The 22278-nt window shown below is 38.6% G+C and overlaps 1 pseudogene; it reads left to right on the forward strand.

The window, feature by feature from the left end:
- The first annotated feature begins 217 nt into the window (after positions 1-217).
- On the forward strand, positions 218-755 carry LOC110543930 (28 kDa heat- and acid-stable phosphoprotein-like; annotated as a pseudogene).
- Positions 756-22278: the final 21523 nt, after the last annotated feature.

Genomic DNA, 22278 nt, shown 5'->3' on the forward strand with positions numbered 1-22278 from the left:
GTTTTCTGAGTTCAAGCCAACCTGTTCAGTTTCAGTATGTCCTGGACTACAGCAGAGGTACCCTGTTTCATACACACACACACACACACACACACACACACAGAGAGAGAGAGAGAGAGAGACTATTAAGAGAGGGGTAGGCTTGGAAGAATTCAGTCCTAATGAATTTCCTGTTCAGGTGTCAGTTCAAGGAGCAGATGCATCTTTGGGATCCGAGATGCCTAAAACAGGTAGAAAGGGAGGCCAAAATGGCTTAGTGAAGCAGTATACAACACTGGAGGAGAAACATGCCCAACTGCATGCTGTGAAGCAGAAGGTAAAGGAAGATGATGACCAAGAAAAAGGTGTTGATGGGGCTTCAGTTGACCCTAAAAATGAGAAGAATTTGATAGACTTAGGTGACAGTGAAGAGTAAGATGATGACTACCAGCACAAGCAAAAGGTGTAAATGAGCTAATTGACATTGAGAACCACAACCAGGTGGCACAGACAACCAAGAAGTTCACACAACTGGATCTGGATGGGTCAAAGAAGCTTTCAAGGAGAAAAGGAGAAGAAATAGAGAAGCAGAAACAAAAGAGCACTACATGAAGATGCATTTGCCTGGGGAGTTAGAGCAGGCCAAGTGATCTTCCCAGTTGGCAATCATCGAGAAACAGTGGGAGGAGGCAACAAGAAAGAAAGAAGAGAGAAAAGTAAAAGATGACTCAACTTTCTCAGGAAAATGAATGCAATCACTCTCCCTGAACTACTAAGCTGGTCTATGGGAGGAGATGCTGGAAAGTGAGCAGTGGTGCCAGGTTCTTCGCTGAGCCTTACTCATCCTGTGCCCTGGCAGTACTGCAACAGCCTGGTCAGGAGACCCTACAGCTTTGGGCTACCTCTTCATCTTGGCACAGAAATCACTCAGGAAATGGAGAGGAGTTGAAGTTGAGGCAGCTGCTCTTTTTGATACAAAGATACAGGTCATCATTTCATATGTAACCATTTGAATGTTTTTCCATTTTTAGAATTTGGAATATTGGTTGGAGGATGACTGGGAAGTGGGATAAAGAGATTCCATTTATCCAGTAGATTGCACATTAGTGGTTGGGGGTGGAGTGGGTAGTGTCAGCAGGCAGCTGTTGTGGGAGTTGATGAGAAACAGCTCAGAGTGTCATCAGGGTGCTCACTCAGAGGGTCTGTCTGTGAGCCTGTGCCACTAAGTGTCCAAGGTTTGTGTCTGGCCAGTTCTGTCATATGAGGCCTCTGCTCACTGACTTTCTATACCTTTTCCACATGATTAGGGCTAGTACCTAGTTTTAACCTTACCCATTGAGCATTTCAAAAAATCTCTGGTAACTGTGCAATCACCCATACAAGACATGCTTCACAAATTTGATTTGTATATTTGGCAGTTTAAACAAAATTATTGTAAACAATACAACAACAACAGCAAAAACAACCAAAACAATAATAAAAATTTACCCTAGGACTCAGCTGTACATGCTCAGAGGACCTGAAATCCTACTTCATAGATACTTGCCCATGTTAATTGCTGTCTTATTCCCAATAACTAGGGACTGAAAATGATGTAAATTTATTTCTTCTGCTGAGTGGATAATGAGATTGTGCTGCATATTCACTATGGAATACTATAAAAATATGAAATTTTCAATGAAATGAAAAGAATTAGAAAATATCACATTGTGTATAGTAACTCAGATCCAAAAGGACAACTATCACATGTTTTCACTCACCTGAGGCTATTAGCTCTAAAAGTTCAGCTATAAATAAATATCCACAAGCAACTGTAAAAACAAGAAAAGTATAAAGGGACCATAGTTGGGAGAATCATGGAGCAATAGATAGAAAACTGGTAGGATACAAATATGATGTAGGTTAATTGTGAAAATTGGCGGGGCACATTAACTATTGAGTTGGGAGGGAGATATATAATGAAGGAAAGAGGAGGGTGAAACAACTGTAGAGATTTTTGAAAATGTCATAAGGAATTTTAATATTGAATATCTACCTAAAATACCTATAATACACACTAGGTGACTAAAATTAAAGATATAATTTAAATGAAAAATTTCCATCTAGGATGACAATTCTCCCTCCAAAAGCCTAAGACTATCAACAAAAATAACATTAGCAATGAGAAATCTCTTTGAGTTGTTGGTCAGTGTTATGAAAGCTACTCCCAAAACACTGCATGCTATTACTGTTATTCTTCTTTTTTTTTTGTCCCTCAAAATACATTCTTTTTTGTTGTTGTTTTGTTTTTTTTTTGTTTTGTTTTTTGCTCCGTACTTCTTTTTGGAGAGGGGAAGTATATCATATAGCAGGTCTACCCTGGATTTGGTTTTGATTCAACAAACTCATCCCTATCATGAATTATAGTTGAAGTCTCACACACACATTTATATGTATAGAAAGGTATATTTGGAAAAGTCCTCTCAAATGTTCTATTTGTTTGAAATAAAAACTCAAAGTTCATATATTTATGGAATTTTTTATTTTTTATTTTTTTATTAATTATTTGTTACTATTTATTCACTTTTCCCAGCTGTGGGCCCCTCATTTGTCTCCTCCCAATTCCTCCTTTCCTCCCTCTTCTTCTCTTATATGCCTCCCATTGACCACTGGCAGGGGAGGACCTCCTCCCCTTCTATCTGACCCTAGCTTATCAGGTCTCATCAGAACTGTGTGTACTGTCTTCCTCTGTGACCTGGCAAGACTGTACCACCCAGGGTGAGGTGATCAGAGAGGCTACCACTGAGTTCATGCCAGAGACAGCCCTTGCTCCCTTACTAGGGAACCAATAAGAGACTGAGTCTATGGGCTATATCTGAGCAAGGGTTTTAGGTTCTCTCCATGCATGGTCCTTTGTTGGGGTTTCAGTATCTTCAGGGACCCCAGGCCCAGGAATTTTTGGTTTCCTTTTGGAGCTTCTGTCCTCTCCAGGTCCTTCTATCTTGTCTTTCATTCATAAAATTCCATGCCCTCTGCCCAAAGTTTGGCTATGAGTCTCAGCCTCTGTTTTGACCTCAATCAGTAGTCTTTCAGAGGCAGTCTGTGGTAGGCTCCTATCTTATCTCTTCTTCTCCTGCTTCCAATGTCTACTGCATTTGCCTTTCTGAATGAGGACTGAGTATCTTCTCTAGGGTCGTCTATATTGTTTAAATTCTTTAGTACTATATATTTTAGTATGTTTATAATATATTATATGTTTAATATCCACTTATGAGTGAGTATATACCCTATGTGTCTTTCTACTTCTGGGTTACCTCACTCAAGATGATCTTTTCTAATTCCCACCATTTAGCTGCAAATTTCATGACTTCCTTGTTTTTAATAGCTGAGTAGTATTCCATTGTGTAGATGTACCACAATTTCTGTATCTGTTCCTCCATTGAGGAACATCTAGGCTGTTTCCAAATTCTGGCTATTATGAATAGAACTACAACGAACACTGTTGAGCAAATGTCCTTGTTGTATACTTGAACATATTTCAGGTGTATGCAAGAGTGGTGTAGCTGGAGGAACTCATTGGCTTCGGAGACAGCTTCCTAAACAGAATACCAACAGCACTGGTTCTAAGATTAACAATCAATAAATGGGACCTTATTAAACTGAAAAGCTTCTGTAAAGCATAGGATGCTGTCATCAGAACAAAACAACAGCCTACAGATTAAGAAAGGATCTCTACTTATTCTATATCTGACAGAGGGATAATATCCAGAATATATAAAGAACTTAAGAAGTTTAACACCAACAAATAAAATATTACAATTAAAAATGGGGTTCACAACTAAACAGAGAATTCTCAATAGAGGAATATCGAATGGCAGAGAAAGAAATGTTCAATGTCCTTAATCATCACGGAGATGCAAATCAAAATGACCCTGAGATTTCACTTTACACTCATACTGCCTTTAATGGAATAATGTCCATTTTTAGGTAGCTTAAATTATTGTCATGTGTGAATGGAATTTTATGTAAGAAGTGGGAAATAGTAAGAGCTGGAGAGGACAGGGTCTCCACAAGGAGAACAACAGAACAAGAAAATTTGAACACAGGGAACTTCCCAGAGACTCATACTCCAACCAAGGACTATTCATGGAGATAACCTAGAACGCCTGCACAGATGTAGCCCATGGCAGTTCAGTATCCAAGTGGGTTACATAGTAATGGGAAGAGGGACTGCCTCTGACATAATCTGATTGGCCTGCTCTTTGATCACCTCCTCCTGAGGGGGGAGCAGCCTTACCAGGCCACAGTAGAGGACAATGCAGCCACTTTTGATGAGAACTGATAGACTAAGATCAGAAAGGAGAGGAGAACTTCCCCTATCAGTGGACTTGGGGAGTGGCATGCATGCAGAAAAGGGAGGGAAGGTGGGATTGGGAGGGGAGGAGGGAGGGGCTTATGGGGGGATACAAAATGAATAAAGTGTAATTAATAAAAAATTAAAAAAACAAAAAAATTATTGTCATGTACAATTATATGCATGTACTTAGAAGACAGCATTTTAAATGATCTTATCCAGATATGTAAGAAAAAAATACTATGAAAGACAAAATGCATGAGGAATCACAATATTCTAATTCACAGTAAAAGAAGGGAAGTGGGAATTGTTGTTTAATAGATGAAACATTTTAGTTATGTAAAATGATTTGCAGAGACCCTCTGAGCACCATTTTGGCAAGAGTTATCAACACATTATTATGAACATGAATTCATTAAAAGGAATTTCTCTGCACATAAAATTTTAACAATGGAATTATAGTAAATGTGTATTCATCAGTCTTGAAATTTTCTGAGTTTGAAGATTCTTTCTTTTTTTAATTCTTTATTAATTACACTTATTCACTTTGTATCCCCCTTGTGGTTCCCTCCCTCCTCCTGTCCCAATACCTCCCTTCCTCCCCACTCTGCACATATGCCCTTCCCCAAGTCCACTGATAGAGGAGGTCTTCTTTTCCTTCCTTCTGATCTTATTCAATGAGGTCTCATCAGGAGTGGCTGCATTGTCTTCTTCTGTGGCCTGGTAATGCTGCTCCCCCCTCATGGGGAGGTAATTAAAGAGCAGGTCAATCAGTTCATGTCAGAGACAGTCCCTGGAAGACACTTTCTTTAACCTAGAATTTTAACAACAGAGGAAGTTTTAAGTACAACAGTTAACAGCAGAAAATAGGCCTTGGGAGACAGCTTAATGTGATGATGCAATATTTTGAACATACCTTTACATTTAAGAGATTAAAACTTTTGCTGGTCTTACAGCCAGAGTTAACAATATACTTGATACTGCTTAATACTTAAGACCATTATCTTATGTTGTATTCAAAAGCATATGTGTATATTTAGCCTGCCTTTATGAGAACAATGTAACAACCAACCTTACTTGCCTTGAATTTCCCACATTATCAACTTTTATGACCCAATAATACTTAGTTTCAGTCTTCATTTGTGTATTCTTCCATGCCCCTGGCACAGAAAATTCACGTATATCATTTGCTGAAAGCTGCAAGTACAGAAGTTGAGAACAACTAACAAATATCTAGCATAAAAGTTGAAAACAACATTTATGAATATTGGTTGATAAACAATTATGTTTGTTTTCTGAATCAGTTTGGATCAGATGGAGCCAGTGATTTAATCTTCTTCTGTGAAATATTCCATTCCTTCTCCCATGTGATGCTTTCCATGTTGTTCACTAAATATAAAGCAAAGCCCGTTGTTAAGGACAGGCATACACTCAAAGACACATGCATTCACACTCAAGATTGTCAGACAGACACAGACCAAATAAACAAACACAGAAACAGGAAAAAAATAGATACAGGCACAGATTCAGATTTATGCAACAGAGAGATAGTAGATGGGAGACATGTGGAATATGAAGTAGAGAATTCAAATCCAAACTTTTAGTAAAATTACTCCTAGGGGAATTGCATTTCTTTCTTTCCTTAATGACATATGAATGTGTTATTGATAATAAGAATTAATTAGTAATGCTTATAATCCATACAGCTCAACATTGTTGAACACTGGCTGATCTTTCATGAGACCTGTGAATGTTGATTTCCGCATACACATGCCAGCTTACACTCATCTGTAACTCCAGTTCCTAAGATACTCTCTCCTGGCCTCTACAGGTACCAGGCATGTGACATACACAAACAGGTAAAACATTCAAACATGTAAAAGAAAAATTTAGGAAAATGATAGCAGATAATAAGATTGTGTCTATAATTTTACATTAAGATATATGGCGAATTTATCAGTTTTGGAATGAACTTTTTCTAAATGTTACTCAAATACCATGGCATCTGTTTAGTAATTAAATAAAAGATTACAATTAAGAAAAATATTTAACACTAAAAATATTACACTTAAAATATTTTAAAATATTACCTCATCTCTCAGTTTCTTGTTAATATATTGATGGAGGATAATAGTGTAAAATAATATGATGATTGCTTTGTACTGGGAAAAGACTATATAAGCAATAATTATACAAAATATTGGCAAATACTAATGTTAAGATTAAAAATTAGTGCAACATGAAAGATAATTATTTTAAAATAATAACAGGCTAAAAAGTTAAAGTGGTTGAACATGTATGGGAAGTAATATATTATGTTACTAGAATTTTTGAATATTCATCATTAAATGCCATACGATATTCACTTAGGTCATTTTCAATAACAAGGTTTAACTAAAAATGTCAGGTATTAATCTTGTTTTGTACATAACCTTTAATTTTTATCATTTTTTTCTATTCTCTTTACAAGAGGAGACAGCAGTGAAAACAGCAAGTAGTCTAGCTCGTATTCTGAGATCTGTCATTTTGTGTCCACTGAAAGGCTAATGATTCTGCCTATTGATGACTACAATTTATGAACTTGGTGAAATGACTATTTTAGTTGTTTTTAGAATGTATCTATTTATTACAGCTTATTCACTTTGTATCATAATTGTAGCCCTATCATTCATCTGCTCCCAATCCTACCCTTCCTTCCTCTTCTTTTCCTATGCTCCTTTACCAGTCCACTGATAAGGGAGAGTCTCCTCCCCTTCTATCTTTCCCTAGTATATCAGGTCTCATCAAGACTGGCTGCATTGTCTTCCTCTGTGGCCTGGTAAGGCTACCCCCTCCCATGGGGAGGTTATCAAAAAGCCAGCCCAGTACTGAGTCGATATCAGGCACAGCCACTGCTCCCTGACTTGGAAATCCACTTGGAGACTGAGCTGCCTTGGTCTACATCACTGCAGGGGTTCTAGGTTATCTCCATGTATAGTCTTTGGTTGAAGTATAATTTTCAGCAAAGAAACATGGGCCAAGATTTCTTGGCTCTGTAGGTCTTCCTGTGGAGCTCCAGATACCACCAAGTTTTACCCTTTCCTCTTTTTTTCAAAGATTCTATGGGCTCTACCCAAAGTTTTGCTGAGTCTCAGCATCTGCTTCTATACATTGATGGGTAGAGACTTTCAGAGACCCTCTGTTCTAAGATCCTGCCTGTTCCCTGTTTTCTCCCTGTTCTGATGTCTATCCCATTTGCCTTTCAGAATGAGGATTGAGCAACTACCTCTAACGTCCTCCTTTTTGCTTAGCTTCATTAGGTGTACACATTTTGGTATGTTTATCCAGTGTTATATGTCTAATTTCCATTTATAAGTGAGTATATACCATATGTGTCTTTTGAACATGGTTGAGCAGATATCCTTGTTGTATATGTGTACATATTTTGGATATATGCTCAGGAGTGGTATAGCTGGATCTTGAGGTAGCACTATTCCTAATTGTCTGAGAAAGTGCCAGATTGATTTCCAAATTTGTTGTACAAATTTACATTCCCACGAGCAATGGAAGAGGGTTCTCCTTTCTCCACATCTCCAGATCCTCTCCAGCATGTGTTGTCACTTGAGTTTATAAATTTAATTATATATATATATATATGTATATATATATATATTCATATATATACATATATTCATATATATGGCTATAACATAGAATCCCTGCTCAGATGTAGCCCATGGCAGCTCAGTACCCATGTGTGTCCCTAGTAAAGGGAACAAGGACTGTCTCTGACATGAACTCAGTGGATAGTTCTTTGACCACCTATCCCAATGGGGGAGCAGCCTTACCAGGCCATGAGGAAAATGATGCAGGCAGTTCTGATGAGACAGGATAAGCTAGGGTCAAATGGAAGGCAAGACAGACCTCCCTTATCAGTGGACTTGGAGAGGGGCATAAGAGGAGATGAGGGACAGAGGGTGGGATTGGGAGGGAATGAGGGAGGGGGCTGCTACTAGGATACAAAGTGAATAAATTGTAATTAACATAAAAAATAAAAATTTAATTAACAAAGAAAAATAAATGGAATAGTTGTTGATTTCTTTGGGCATATGCTACTTATATGTATCTCTAAGCACTTTTCATACTGTTCTTATATTGTACATTTATGAGCAAACTTTAATTCCCTTAATATTGTTTAATGCTAACATGGTTTGTCACCATTTTATTTTATTTAAAAAATTAATCCCTCCTCTATTCCTCCCATATCTTTATTTCCCCACCCACCAACTGTCTTTCTTTATAAATACAGACAAAATACAAAAAGACCAAAGAAAGCAGAATGAAAAAAAATTAAAACTCAGAAACAAAAAGCAAGGACACAGATTTCTGTGTATAAATTAAATTAATTTTAATAAACAACATATACTAATGTTATATTTATTATCAAATTAAAATTAATTATGGCAAATATGGCACCAGATAATACAATTCCTTCTATGTGCTTAACGAGCATCTTACACAGCTCTAAACAATAATGATACTAGTACAAGGACCAGGCAACAGGACTCTAAGAGCAATAATGGGTGAATTCTTCTTATTCTCTTCTGTGCTGAAATTCTTCCCTCCATCCTCTGAAAGATGATGAAAAGCTAAAATTTAATTATTTCTTAACCACAATGAACTTTATCTGCAATGCTATGAGCCTTGTAACCTCATTTCTCTTCTCTACGAGGTGAGACTTGTATGAATTCCTAAAGGGGAATGTAAAATAAAATTGCTAGAATAGCAAACACCCAATGCCATTGAAAGTTACATCATTGGGAAAGCAGTCCCCAAGATGGTATGAGGATATCTGTGACAGTAACAATACTACTATTTGCTAAAATAAAAATATAAAGTATAATCTTTATTTTATCAATGCAATAACAAAAATCTGTATATCCACTGTACCTGAATCTGTATCCACTGTCGTTCCTCTGATGTAAATATTCAATAGTACTTTCAATTTACTGAACATGTCATATTGATTTTGGGCTGCTGCTTTGCTTTATGCTGTTATTTCTCCATGAAGTAAAACCAATGGCATTTTTAACAAATTGTAAAAGAATAAAGCTTTAGATTGTATCACACAATTCATAGGGAATCTCATATATTTTCTGAATATCCACTCAGATGCTCTAGAGACCTACACACACACAGAGAGACACACAAAATCACTCACTCACACAAAACAAAACACAAATCAATTTCAATCTATTACCATAAAAATCATCCTGTATTCCAAAGAAAGTCAACTGCTGTCTAGTCTCAGATATATCTCTAGCTTAAAAACTTGAGAAGCTTTGTAGTGACCATAAAATAAATAGTTCTCTAAGTAATTACAAAGTAATTTGAATACTGGAAACAGATTGTTTTACTAATGAAATTGAATATGGAAAATACAAACAAGGGGAGAGGCAAGATGGCGGCTCCGGGAGGACTCTCATTCTGAGCAGCAGCACAGCAGTATCAGCACAGTGACCAGCAATCAGAACTCTCGGCCATAAAACACAGTCATTGTGTTTCCAAGAAAAAGTCTAGCAGTCTAGTGGGGCCGAGGCGCCAGCACTCAGCTGTGCTCCAGACACAGGCACAAACAGTTGAGGTGCGCCTGATATCCAACTGGGTCACAGCAGCTGATCATTAAATTTACAACAAGAAACCAAGAAACAGGGTAGCTACCCTCAGGACTTCCCTGGGTGAGAGGAGAACCCTCTTGACTAACAAAGACCACAGTTACCACTCAGGTCTATATCCCTGAGGTGAGCAACTCCTAAAAAAACACCAGCCATCCAGGGACTATACCCAAAAAGCTGAGAAGACATCCTTCAGGAAAAACAAGCTTTCTACAAAGGGGATTCTCTCCACCACAGGATCCCCAGGAACAACGAGAAAATAACCCCAAACACCTAAGATAACACAATGGGTAGAGACGAGCGTAAAAGCTCAAGCAACAAAAGACAGAGCAATATGGCATCTCCAGAACCCAGTTACCCAGAGGCAAGTAGCCCTGGGCACCCCACCATAACTGAAATCCAAGAAGATGACCTAACAAGTATGCTCATGAAGATGATAACAGAGGAAACAAATAAGATTCGTAAAGACATAGAGGAAGATAAACTCAAACAGAATATTGCCATCCGTAAAGAAATAGAGGAAGCTGCAGCCAAACAGTTTATGGCCTTTAAAAAAAAATGCTTAAAACACTGAATGAAATGATAGAAACAGAGTTGAAGGAACTAAAAGAAAAACAGGAAAGTACAATCAGACAGATGAAGGAAGTAAACAAAACAACTCAAGACCTGAAGATAGAATTGGAACAATTAAAGAAAACACAAATGGAAGAAATAATGGAAAGGAAGAATCTAGGGAAGAAAACAGGAACTACAGAGGTAAGCATAACCAACAGACTACAAGAGATGGAAGAAAGAATCTCAGGTGTAGAAGATACAATGGAAGAAATTGATGTATCTGTCAAAGAAAATGTTAAATCTGAAAAATTCCTGACACAGACCGTCCAAGAAATGCAACACAATATGAAAAGACAAAACCTAAGAATAATAAGTATAGAGGAAAAAGAAGACTCCCTTCTCCAAGGCCCAAAAATATTTTCAACAAAATCATTGAAGAAAATTTCCCCAAGCTAAAGGAGAGGCCAATTAGAATACATGAGGCCAACAGAACACCCAACGAATTTGACCAGAAAAGAAAATCCTCCCGCCACATAATAATCAAAACAGTAAGTATACAGAACAAAGAAAAAATACTAAAAGCTGCAAGGGAAAAAGGCCAAGTAACATATAATGGCAAACCCATTAGAATCACACCTGACTTTTCAACAGAGACTATGAAAGCCAGAAGGGCCTGGACGGATATCATGCAGACCGTAAGAGAACATGGATGTCAGCCCAGGCTACTATACCACGCAAAACTCTCAGTCCTCATAGATGGAGAAAACAAGATATTCAATGACAAAAACAAATTTCAACAATACCTACAAACAAATCCAGCATTACAGAAGACACTGGAAGGGAAAATACAACCCAAGAAAGCTAGCTACATTGAAGAAAACACAGGAAATAAATAACCTCACTTCAGTAAAACAAAAAGCAACCAAGCACACAACCTGATGACCACAGCCAACATCAAAATCAAGAGATCTAACAGCCATTGGTCATTAATCTCTCTCAACATCAATGGACTCAACTCTCCAATAAAAAGACACAGATTAACAGAATGGATACGTAAACAAAACCCAGCAATCTGTTGCATACAAGAAACACACCTAAGACACAAATATAGACATTACCTGAGGGTAAAGGGTTGGAAGACGACTTTCCAAGCAAACGGACCCAAGAAGCAAGCAGGAGTAGCTATTCTAATATCTGATAAAATAGACTTTCAACCAAAATTAATCAAAACAGATGGGGAAGGACACTTCATACTCATCAAGGGAAAGGAAAATTCTACCAGGAAGACATCACAATCCTGAACATCTATGCCCCAAATACAAGGGCACCCACATTTGTGAAAGAAACATTAATAAAATTTAAAGCACATATAGATCCCCACACATTAATAGTGGGAGACTTCAACAACCCACTCTCAACAAAGGACAGATCAAAAAAACAGAAATTAAACAAAGAAACAATGTCTCTGACAGAGGTCATGAATCAAATGGACCTAACAGACATTTACAGAACTTTACACCCAAACACAAAAGAATTTACCTTCTTCTCAGCACCTCATGGAACCTTCTCCAAAATAGACCATATAGTGGGTCACAAAGCAAGCCGCAACAGATACAAGAAGATTGAAATAATCCCATGTATCTTGTCTGATCACCATGGAATAAAGCTGGACCTCAACAATAACAGAAATAACAAAAAGCCTACACACACATGGAAACTGAACAACTTGTTACTAAATGACAGCTGGGTCAGGGAAGAAATAAAGAAAGAAATTAACGTCTTTCTAGAAATCAATGAAAATGAAGACACAACATACCCGAACTTGTGGGACACAATGAAAGCAGTGTTAAGAGGAAAGTTCATAGCACTAAGTGCCTTCAAGAAGAAATTCAAGACAGCTCATTCAAGCACCCTAATGGCTCACTTAAAAACCCTAGAAAAAGAAGAAGCAGACATACCAAAAAGGAGTAGACAGCTGGAAATAATCAAACTCAGGGCTGAAATCAATCAATTGGAAACAAATAAAACAATTCAAAGAATCAATGAAACCAAGAGCTTTGAGAAAATCAACAAGATCGACAAACCCTTAGCCAGGCTAACTAAAAGGCAGAAAGACACCACCCAAATCAACAAAATCAGAAATGAAAAGGGGGATATAACTACAGACACTGAGGAAATACAAACAATCATTAGGACTTACTTCAAAAGTCTATATGCCACAAAATTTGAAAATCTAAATGAAATGGACAATTTTCTTGATCGATTTGACTTACCAAACCTGAATCAAGACCAGGTAAATCAAATAAATAGTCCTATATCCCCCAAAGAAATAGAAGCGGTCATCAAAAGTCTCCCATTCAAAAAAAGCCCAGGACCAGATGGCTTCAGCGCAGAATTCTACCAGACCTCCAAAGAAGAGCTAACACCAATTCTCTTCAACCTATTCCACAAAATAGAAACAGAAGGAATATTACCAAATTCATTCTATGAAGCCACAGTCACCTTGGTACCTAAACCTCACAAAGACTCAACAAAGAAAGAGAATTTCCGGCCAATCTCCCTTATGAACATTGATGCAAAAATACTTAATAAAATACTTGCAAACCGAATCCAAGAACACATCAAAGATATTATCCACTATGACCAAGTAGGCTTCATCCCAGGTATGCAGGGGTGGTTCAATATACGGAAATCCATCAATGTGATCCACCATATTAACAAACTGAAAGAAAAAAACCACATGATAATCTCCCTAGATGCTGAAAAAGCCTTTGACAAAATCCAACATCCATTCATGTTCAAAGTATTGGAGAGATCAGGGATACAAAGCACATATCTAAACATAGTAAAGGCGATATACAGCAATCCTATAGCCAACATCAAACTGAACGGAGAGAAACTTAAATGAATCCCACTGAAATCATGGACAAGACAAGGCTACCCACTCTCTCCATATCTCTTCAACATAGTGCTGGAAGTCCTTGCTAGAGCAATAAGACAGTTGAAGGAGATCAAGGGGATACAAATTGGAAAGGAAGAAGTCAAATTATCACTATTTGCAGATGATATGATAGTATACGTGAGTGACCCCAAAAACTCTACCAGGGAACTCCTACAGCTGATAAACACCTTCAGCAAAGTGGCCGGATACAAAATTAACTCAAAAAAATCAGTAGCCCTCCTGTATACAAAAGACAAAAGGGCTGAGAAAGAAATTAGGGAAACAACACCCTTCACAATAGCCACAAATGACATAAGGTACCTCGGAGTAACCCTAACCAAGGAAGTCAAAGACTTGTATGAAAAAAAAATTCAAATCTCTGAAGAAAGAATTAGAAGAAGATATGAGAAGATGGAAAGATCTCCCATGCTCATGGCTTGGCAAGATTAACATAGTAAAAATGGCCATCGTACCAAAAGCAATCTACAGATTCAATGCAATGCCCATCAAATTACCAACACAATTCTTTACAGACCTGGAAAGAAAAATTCTCAACTTCATATGGAATAACAAGAAACCCAGAATTGCTAAAACAATCCTCTACAATAAAAGATCTTCCGGAGGTATCGCCATCCCTGATCTTAAGTTGTACTATAGAGCAACAGTTTTAAAAACTGCATGATACTGGCATATAAACAGAATGGTGGATCAATGGAACCAAACAGAGGACCCAGAAATAAACCCACACACTTATGGACACCTGATCTTTGACAAAGACGCCAAAACCATACAATGGAAAAAAGATAGCATCTTCAACAAATGGTGCTGGTCTAACTGGATGTCTACATGTAGAAAAATGAAAATAGAACCATACTTGTCACCCTGCACAAAACTGAAGTCCAAGTGGATCAAAGACCTCAACATAAAACCAGACACATTAAATTGGCTTGAAAAAAAGTGGGAAATACCCTAGAACTCATTGGTACAGGGGAAAACTTCCTGAACAGAACACCAACAGCACAGGCTCTAAGAGCAACAGTCAATAAATGGGACCTCATGAAACTGAAAAGCTTCTGTAAAGCAAAGGACACCGTCATCAAAACAAAGCGACCACCTACAGATTGGGAAAGAATCTTCACCAACCCTTTATCTGACAGAGGACTCATATCCAGTATATATAAAGAACTAAAGAAGCTGAAAAGCAGCAAACCAAGTAATCCACTTAAAAAATGGGGAACAGAGCTAAACAGAGAATTCTCTGTAGAGGAATACCGAATGGCAGAGAAGCACTTAAAAAATGTTCAACCTCACTAGCCATTAGGGAAATGCAAATCAAAACAACCCTGAGATTTCACCTTACACCCATGAGAATGGCCAAGATCAAAAACTCAAGTGACAACACATGCTGGAGAGGTTGTGGAGAAAGGGGAACCCTTCTCCACTGCTGGTGGGAATGTAAATTTGTACAACCACTCTGGAAATCAATCTGGCGCTTTCTCAGACAACTAGGAATAGCGCTTCCTAAAGATCCAGCCATACCACTACTGGGCATATATCCAAAGGAGGCTCAAGTACACAAAAAGGACATTTGCTCAACCATGTTTGTAGCAGCTTTATTTGTAATAGCCAGAAGATGGAAACAGCCCAGATGCCCCTCAACTGAAGAATGGATGCAGAAATTGTGGTACATCTACACAATGGAATATTACTCAGCAATGAAAAATAAGGAAATCATGAAATTTGCAGGTAAATGGTGGGATCTGGAAAGGATCATCCTGAGTGAGTTGTCCCAGAAGCAAAAAGACACACATGGTATATACTCACTCATATAGACATACAACATAGGACAAACCCACTAAAACCTGTGCATCTAAAGAAACTAAGCAAGAGAGAGGACCCTAATGAAAATGATCAATCCCCATCCGGAAAGGCAAAGAGGATGGACATCAGAAGAAGAAGAAAACAGGAAACAACCTAGGAACCTACCACAAAGGGCCTCTGAAAACCTCTGCGCTTCAGACTATCAAAGCAGATGCTGAGCCTGATGGGCAACTGTTGGGCAGAGTGAATGGAATTTTAGGTAAGAAGTGGGAAATAGTAAGAGCTGGAGAGGACAGGGTCTCCACAAGGAAAGCAACAGAACAAGAAAATTTGAACACAGGGAACTTCCCAGAGACTCATACTCCAACCAAGACTTTTCATGGAGATAATCCAGAACCCCTGCACAGATGTAGCCCAGGGCAGTTCAGAGTCCAATTGGGTTACATAGTAATGTGAAGAGGGACTGCCTCTGACATAATCTGATTGGCCTGCTCTTGGATCACCTCCCTCTGGGGGAGAGCAGCCTTACCAGGCCATAGTAGAGGACAATGCAGCTACTTTTGATGTGAACTGACAGACTAAGATCAGAAAGGAGAGGAGAACCTCCCCTATTAGTGGACTTGGGGAGTGGCATGCAAGCAGAGGGAGGAGGGAGGGTGGGATTGGGAGGGAAGGAGGGAGGGGCTTATGGGGGGATGCAGAATGCATAAAGTGAAATTGATGAAAAATTTTTTAAAAAAGGGAAAAAATAATTTAAGAAACTTAAATGACATTCAAAAGTGGAGGAAAACATGGAGTTAGTCAATTGGCATGGAGCACGTCTCACCCCTGGGTGCAATGGTCTCCTGAACCTACTCAGACCTCGGACACCACCACTGCTAGTTCTAGAACTGACGCAGGATGTTCCAACGAGGGGGTTAAGGCTTCTCATAATATTTCCTATAAGCCCACACCTGTTTGTCTATATCCCCCATTTTTATTCATTATTAGCCAGATAGAGCCAAGTAATTGTGGAAATGATACTTGCTTTTTTGCCCAATGCTGAAATGATAGTAAATTTAGGTATGCCCTGGTTACTTGCATGCCACACTGGGTGCCTGTGCCCGTTGATGCCCCTAACGCTATGACTCTCTTCAGACAGAAAAGGGATCTTGGAACTACAGCCACCATTGTTACTACCATCTCATTGGCAGCTGTTGGAGCTACCACCGTGGCATTAGCCATGAGTCATACTGGGCAGACTGCTCAGACCCTGAATAATCATTTAGCCAAGGTAGCTCATGCCTTAGTTGTACATAAAGGAATTAATGCTCAACTAAAAGGAAGCTTGATGGTGTTCAATCAGAGGATTGACCTCTTGCAGGAGCAAATTGATACCCTATGGCAAATCGCTCAACTTGGCTGTCAATGAAAATATGCTGGACTTTGAGTCACTAGCATATAACATGAGAATTTTTCCTGTGCTGCAAATCTGTCTAAACAATTGTCTAGCTATATTTTAGGTAATTGGACTGGAGAATTCATACTACGATGGAGCAGCTGAGAGTGGCCATTGTCACAGTAAATTCTACCAGAGTGGACGCAGGACTAGCCACAGGATTATCATCATGGATTGCTGCAACCATGAATCATCTGAAGGAATGGGCGGGCATGGGAGCATTAGCAGGCCTTCTGGTGTTGGTCTCCTTGGTTTGCCTGTGGTATAAATGCAAGATTAGAGTATCACAACAGTGTGATGCAGCCATGATCATTCAGGCCTTTACAGCCATTGAAGCAGGACAGTCTCCCCAAGCATGGTTGGATACCATAAAAAGCTAAAATGTTACGCTCAGGATGGGAGGTTAAGCACTGCACTCAGGGTCAGCTGCTTTGGACCCAGAGAAGAGCATGTCTGATTGCATGCGGGTTGATGCCACAGGTCCCGCCTCTAAGAAAAAGTTATCGGACCGGTCTGATGCTCTTTGGGTGGATGACACCTAAATGAACATCGGTACAAAGTCCCAATTTATTTCTAATATCAGAGATCAGACCTCTCCTCTTGCCTGATGCGTCTAAAACAAAAAGGGGGAACTGTAGAGAGCTGCGGAATGCTATGCCTTAAAGATGGAGCTGGTTTCCACCTTCCACCTTCCCGATGGTGAGTGCTCTCTGTCACGAACAATTCCACATTTGGCTAAGTCTGAGGATCTGGCTTGCTTCCATGTATGTGGACCTATCTGCATTGCCCACGTGGCATGCCTTGGTTGGCTACCCAGAGGCTATTTAAGCTGTGGGCTGGCTTTCCCCAGGGTCCGAGGATTGTTCAAGGTTCCTGAATAAACTGCATTGAAAAAAAAAAAAAAAAAAAGAAAATACAAACAAATTAGTAAGTATGGAAGTGAAATACACAATGAAGAAGATATACCAGATAGGTTTTAAATTATAATATATGTGAAGGTAAATGTAAAGACAAAACATGGAAACAAAAAATCAGAACTTTGAGAGCTTGAGTGATAATTAGAAAAGTTCTCAGATCATCAGCTATCAAAGAGAGAAAATACCGGAATAGATTGAAATAGCAATAAAATTTACAATATCTGACAATTATTTAAATTTGACAATGGATATAAAAGCCATACTTAAATAGATTATCCAACCAAATCTGAAAACAAACAAATAAAAATACTGAAATAAGTCAGAAGTACATGTATTTTATAGGGGGAATTTAAATAAATGAATGATTACCCTTTTCAAACAACAAAAGTAAAATAGAAATGACAAAGATATTTTAAGTCACTCAAAAATAAGGGATATAAACTATATTTAGCAAAATTATGATTCATAAATGAAGAGAAAATATATCCTCCTTGCAAAAGAAAAAGAAATTACATGAAATTCAAGAAAATTAATCCTGCTAACATGTAAGATCTTTATCTGGTCACCTCTGTGTTTAATTATTATTATTATTATTTTTACTTTCCATTGTTTTATAAAGTGCTTTATTCAACCAAAGACTTTTTTTAAAAGAATATTGCAGTGCAGAGTCCAATCTGACTTTATAACCGTCAATCTTCTCTACACTGTATTTTATTACTAAATTAAGCTTAATATATGTTGCACTTGCTTGAAGGGGCAGTTGATCTACATATGCCTACAACTCTTTAACCGTGGTTTTTAAATTTCTTATCATTCCATCATTTAGAAACCAAATATTATTTTAAATGCTATCAGTTTTATTTCTCTCATATAATTCAGACTGTGTGTTTTGAGTAGAAATACCAAAAGTGATCTCATATGTATTTCTTTATTTTATTTTATTTTTATCAGTTACATTTTATTAACTCTGTATCCCAGCCATGTCCCAATCCCTCATTCCCTCCTAGTCCCTCCCTCCCTCCCTCATCTCCACCGTGCCCCTTTCCAAGTCCACTGATACGGGGGGACCTCCTCCTCATTCATCTGATCCTGTTTATCACGTATCTTCAGGACTGGCTGCAAAGCTGTTAAGTTCTGTTTTCTGCTATTTGCCAGTTTTGACTTACCACTAATGATTCATAAAGCAGGTTAGAGAGTAACATACATTTTTAAAATATAAAAGCTTTCTTACCTCCAATTATCTCCCATGGCCATTGCTGAGCTTTCCAAGAGTTCCAATAAAAGAGAAAGGCAAAATTGCCTAGATAGTTCTACTTCAGTACATTTACAGTAATTAAGACAAAACAAAAACAAAAACATGTACATTACGGGATACTTTAATATCTGCATCATTATTATTTTTTATTAGAAGTAATAATTCCTTTACTTTTGAGGACACAATCTAAATCTATTACCCTTATAACAACTGAATTCACATAGTAATGTTTTACATATTTCATTCCTAGTGCTCTCGACATTTCAAAAAGAGGTGGGAACCTTGCCTATTTCTGTCTCATACACAGCAGGTACCTAGTACATTAGTGAATTAATATATTATTATCATTATAAATTAAAATAATTTTAGTATGTACCAATAATTGTAGTAAGTTCTAGCCAAATATGTGTGAAATAAAATTCTAAGTTGACATGTATGACAGATTGCATAGATATGTGTGATTCAATTCAAGTGACTGACTTTAAAAAATTAAATATAGATTATGTATTTTGTATTGCAGCTGTAGCCCCCACTCATTCCCTCCTAATCCTGCCCTCCCTCATTTCCTCCCATGTCCCTCTATAAGTCCACTGAGAAAGGAGGTCCCCTTCCTCTTCCACCTGACCCTAGCCTATCAGGTCTCATCAGGACTGGCTGCTTTGTCTTACTCTGTGGCCTGGAAAGGATGGTTCCACTTCAGGGTGAGGTGATCAAAGAGCCAGCTACTGAGTTCATGTCACAGACAGTCCCTGTTCCACTTACTAGGAAACCCACTTGGACAATGAGGTGCCACGGGCTACATCTGAGCAGGGGTTCTAGGTTATATCCATGGATGGTTGTTGGTTGGAGTATCAGTCTCAGAAAAGGCCCCTGTGCCTAGATATTTTGGTTCTGTTGCTCTCATTGTGGAGCTCTTTTTCCTTCCAGGTCTTTCGAGCTCCCTCTTCTTTCCTAAGATTCCCTTCACACTGCCCAGAGTTTGGCTATGAGACTCAACATCTGCTTTGATACCCTGCTGTGTAGAGTCTTTCAGAAATCCTCTGTGGTAGGCTCCTGTCTTGTTTCCTGTTTTCTCCTTCTTCCAGTGTCCATCCCATTTGTGTTCCTGAGTGAGGATTGATTACCACCCAGGTTCCTCCTCCTTGCTTAGCTTCTTTAGGTATATGGATTTTGGTATGTTTATCCTACATTATATGGCTAATATCCACTTATTAGTGAGCATATACCATGTGTGTCTTTCTGTTTCTGGGATACCTCACTCAGGATGATCTTTTCTAGTTCCCACCATTTGCCTGCAGATTTCATGAATTCCTTTTTTTGTTCTTGTTTTCTTTCTTTCTTTCTTTCTTTCTTTCTTTCTTTCTTTCTTTTTCTTTTTTTGAATTCCTTGTTTTTAATTGCTGAGTAGTATCCCATTGTGTAAATGTACCATAATTTCTGTATGCCTTCCTCAATTGAGAAACATCTCTGTTGTTTCCAGGTTCTGGCTATTATGACTAAAGCTACTATGAACATGGTTGAGCAAATGTACATGTTGGTGTACTTTAGCATATTTTAGAAATATGCCTAGGAGTAGTATAGCTGGATCTTAAGGAAGCACTATTCCTAATTATCTGAGAAATCACCAGATTTATTTCCAAAGTGGCTGTACAAGTTTACATTCCACTAGCAATGGCGGAGTGTTGCCCTTTCTCCACATCCTCTTTAACATGTGTTGTCACTTGAGTTTATTAAATTAGCCATTCTAATGAGTGTACGGTGAAATCTCAAGATTCTTTTGATTTTCATTTCCCTGATGACTAAGGATGGTGAGCATTTCTTTAAGTATTTCTTTGCAATTCTTTATATCCCAATTGAGAATTCTCTGCTTAGCTCTGTACCCCATTTTTTAATTGGATTACTTGATTCATTGTTTTTTAGTGACTGGATTTTAAAAACTATGTTTCTTTATTCCCAAGCACATAATAAGAAAGATTTTTTTTCAAATATTTGAATTGTCTCAAAATATATTAAAACCTACTTTACCAAGAAATTTAAATTTGAAAACATTTATTTAGAATTATGAACAGCTTTTAAGAAAGCTATATGAAAGAAGATCCTAGATGGCAGTGACCAGCATGCACTATACCTGAGGGGCAAAGGATCTGAAATTGGTGAGTGGAGAGGCTACTGAACCCAGAACAAAGATATGGAGGCTTCCAGGAAGAAAGGTGACTAACTGTGAACTAGTCCATTTAGATTCGGGTCACCTACAGACTCCTACGTAGACTTTTCCTGAGGGCTCAATCCCCAGGCACTTCCCTATATCCATCTCCCTACTCCCTCTTTGGCCGAGGTAGTGGAGGTGGACTGCAGATTCTCCCATAGACCACAGCACCCAGGCCTCAGCAGCAGCAGCAGCTAGCAAAGAAACCCCGGTTCAGGATCTGGGACAGAAAATACTCAATCCATTCGGCACTCCCCTGGGAACACCCACCATAATCCTTCCCTGGCAGAGATGAAGGATACAGAGGCAGCCAGCAGAGTCTGCCACAGAGCAGAGCCTGGGCAGCTTCCAGCCCAGTGCACAGTGCCTGTGGATACCAAGACCAGCTGCTACAGCATCACTGAGCTGCCTGTTAGCCTAACACCCTCACTTGCCCCAGCAGAATCAAATCGGAGAGTAGAGAACCAGGGGAACCCCTGTGCTTTCCTACTGCTCCTGTTAGAGAGTGAGTGTGCCTTCAAGTGAGTGTTTTTAGAGCCCCAGATCCAGAGCCACTTTATGCAAGCAACCAGACAACACATCCTTATAACCCATACCCCTGTTGTGGGCAACAAAAGGATTCTTGGGACAGAGTTCTTAACACCAAAGGCCTTGCTCTGCAGGTCTACCAGTGAATTCCAGGCAAACAATTCCTGGAGCTCAGACAAATGTGCATACCAATGGGCTGGAAGCCACTGAGGTAGTTAGGGAATCTGTGCCTGCATACTGTGCCCACTAACAAAGCTTGTGAATAGTGCCAGCATCACATTCCTCACTTAGGTACAACTGAAACATGAATGCAAACTCTAAAACCAGTGAACCTCTCATCTTCCTGAAACACATTCCAGAAACCAGAAAAAGACAGACCTAGTCTGAAGTACAGACTCCAGAAACAAACAGTGAGGGTTACACATAAGCAGATGTCCTGAGGCTGGCTTAAGAACACACCCAACAAAACTCAGGACATCATGGCTTCACCAGCAACCCCCAAAATCAATGGACACTTCAGTTCATTGGAAACACAAGAAAAAGTCTTTAAAATGATGCTTACCAGTTATTAGAGGAAGAAATTGCTACACAAATACAGGCACAAAAAGAGGAAACAAAAAAACAACTCTCTCAAAGAAATAGCCACACAAA

Source organism: Meriones unguiculatus, chromosome X, assembly GCF_030254825.1.
Source record: "Meriones unguiculatus strain TT.TT164.6M chromosome X, Bangor_MerUng_6.1, whole genome shotgun sequence".
Classification (NCBI taxonomy): domain Eukaryota; kingdom Metazoa; phylum Chordata; class Mammalia; order Rodentia; family Muridae; genus Meriones; species Meriones unguiculatus.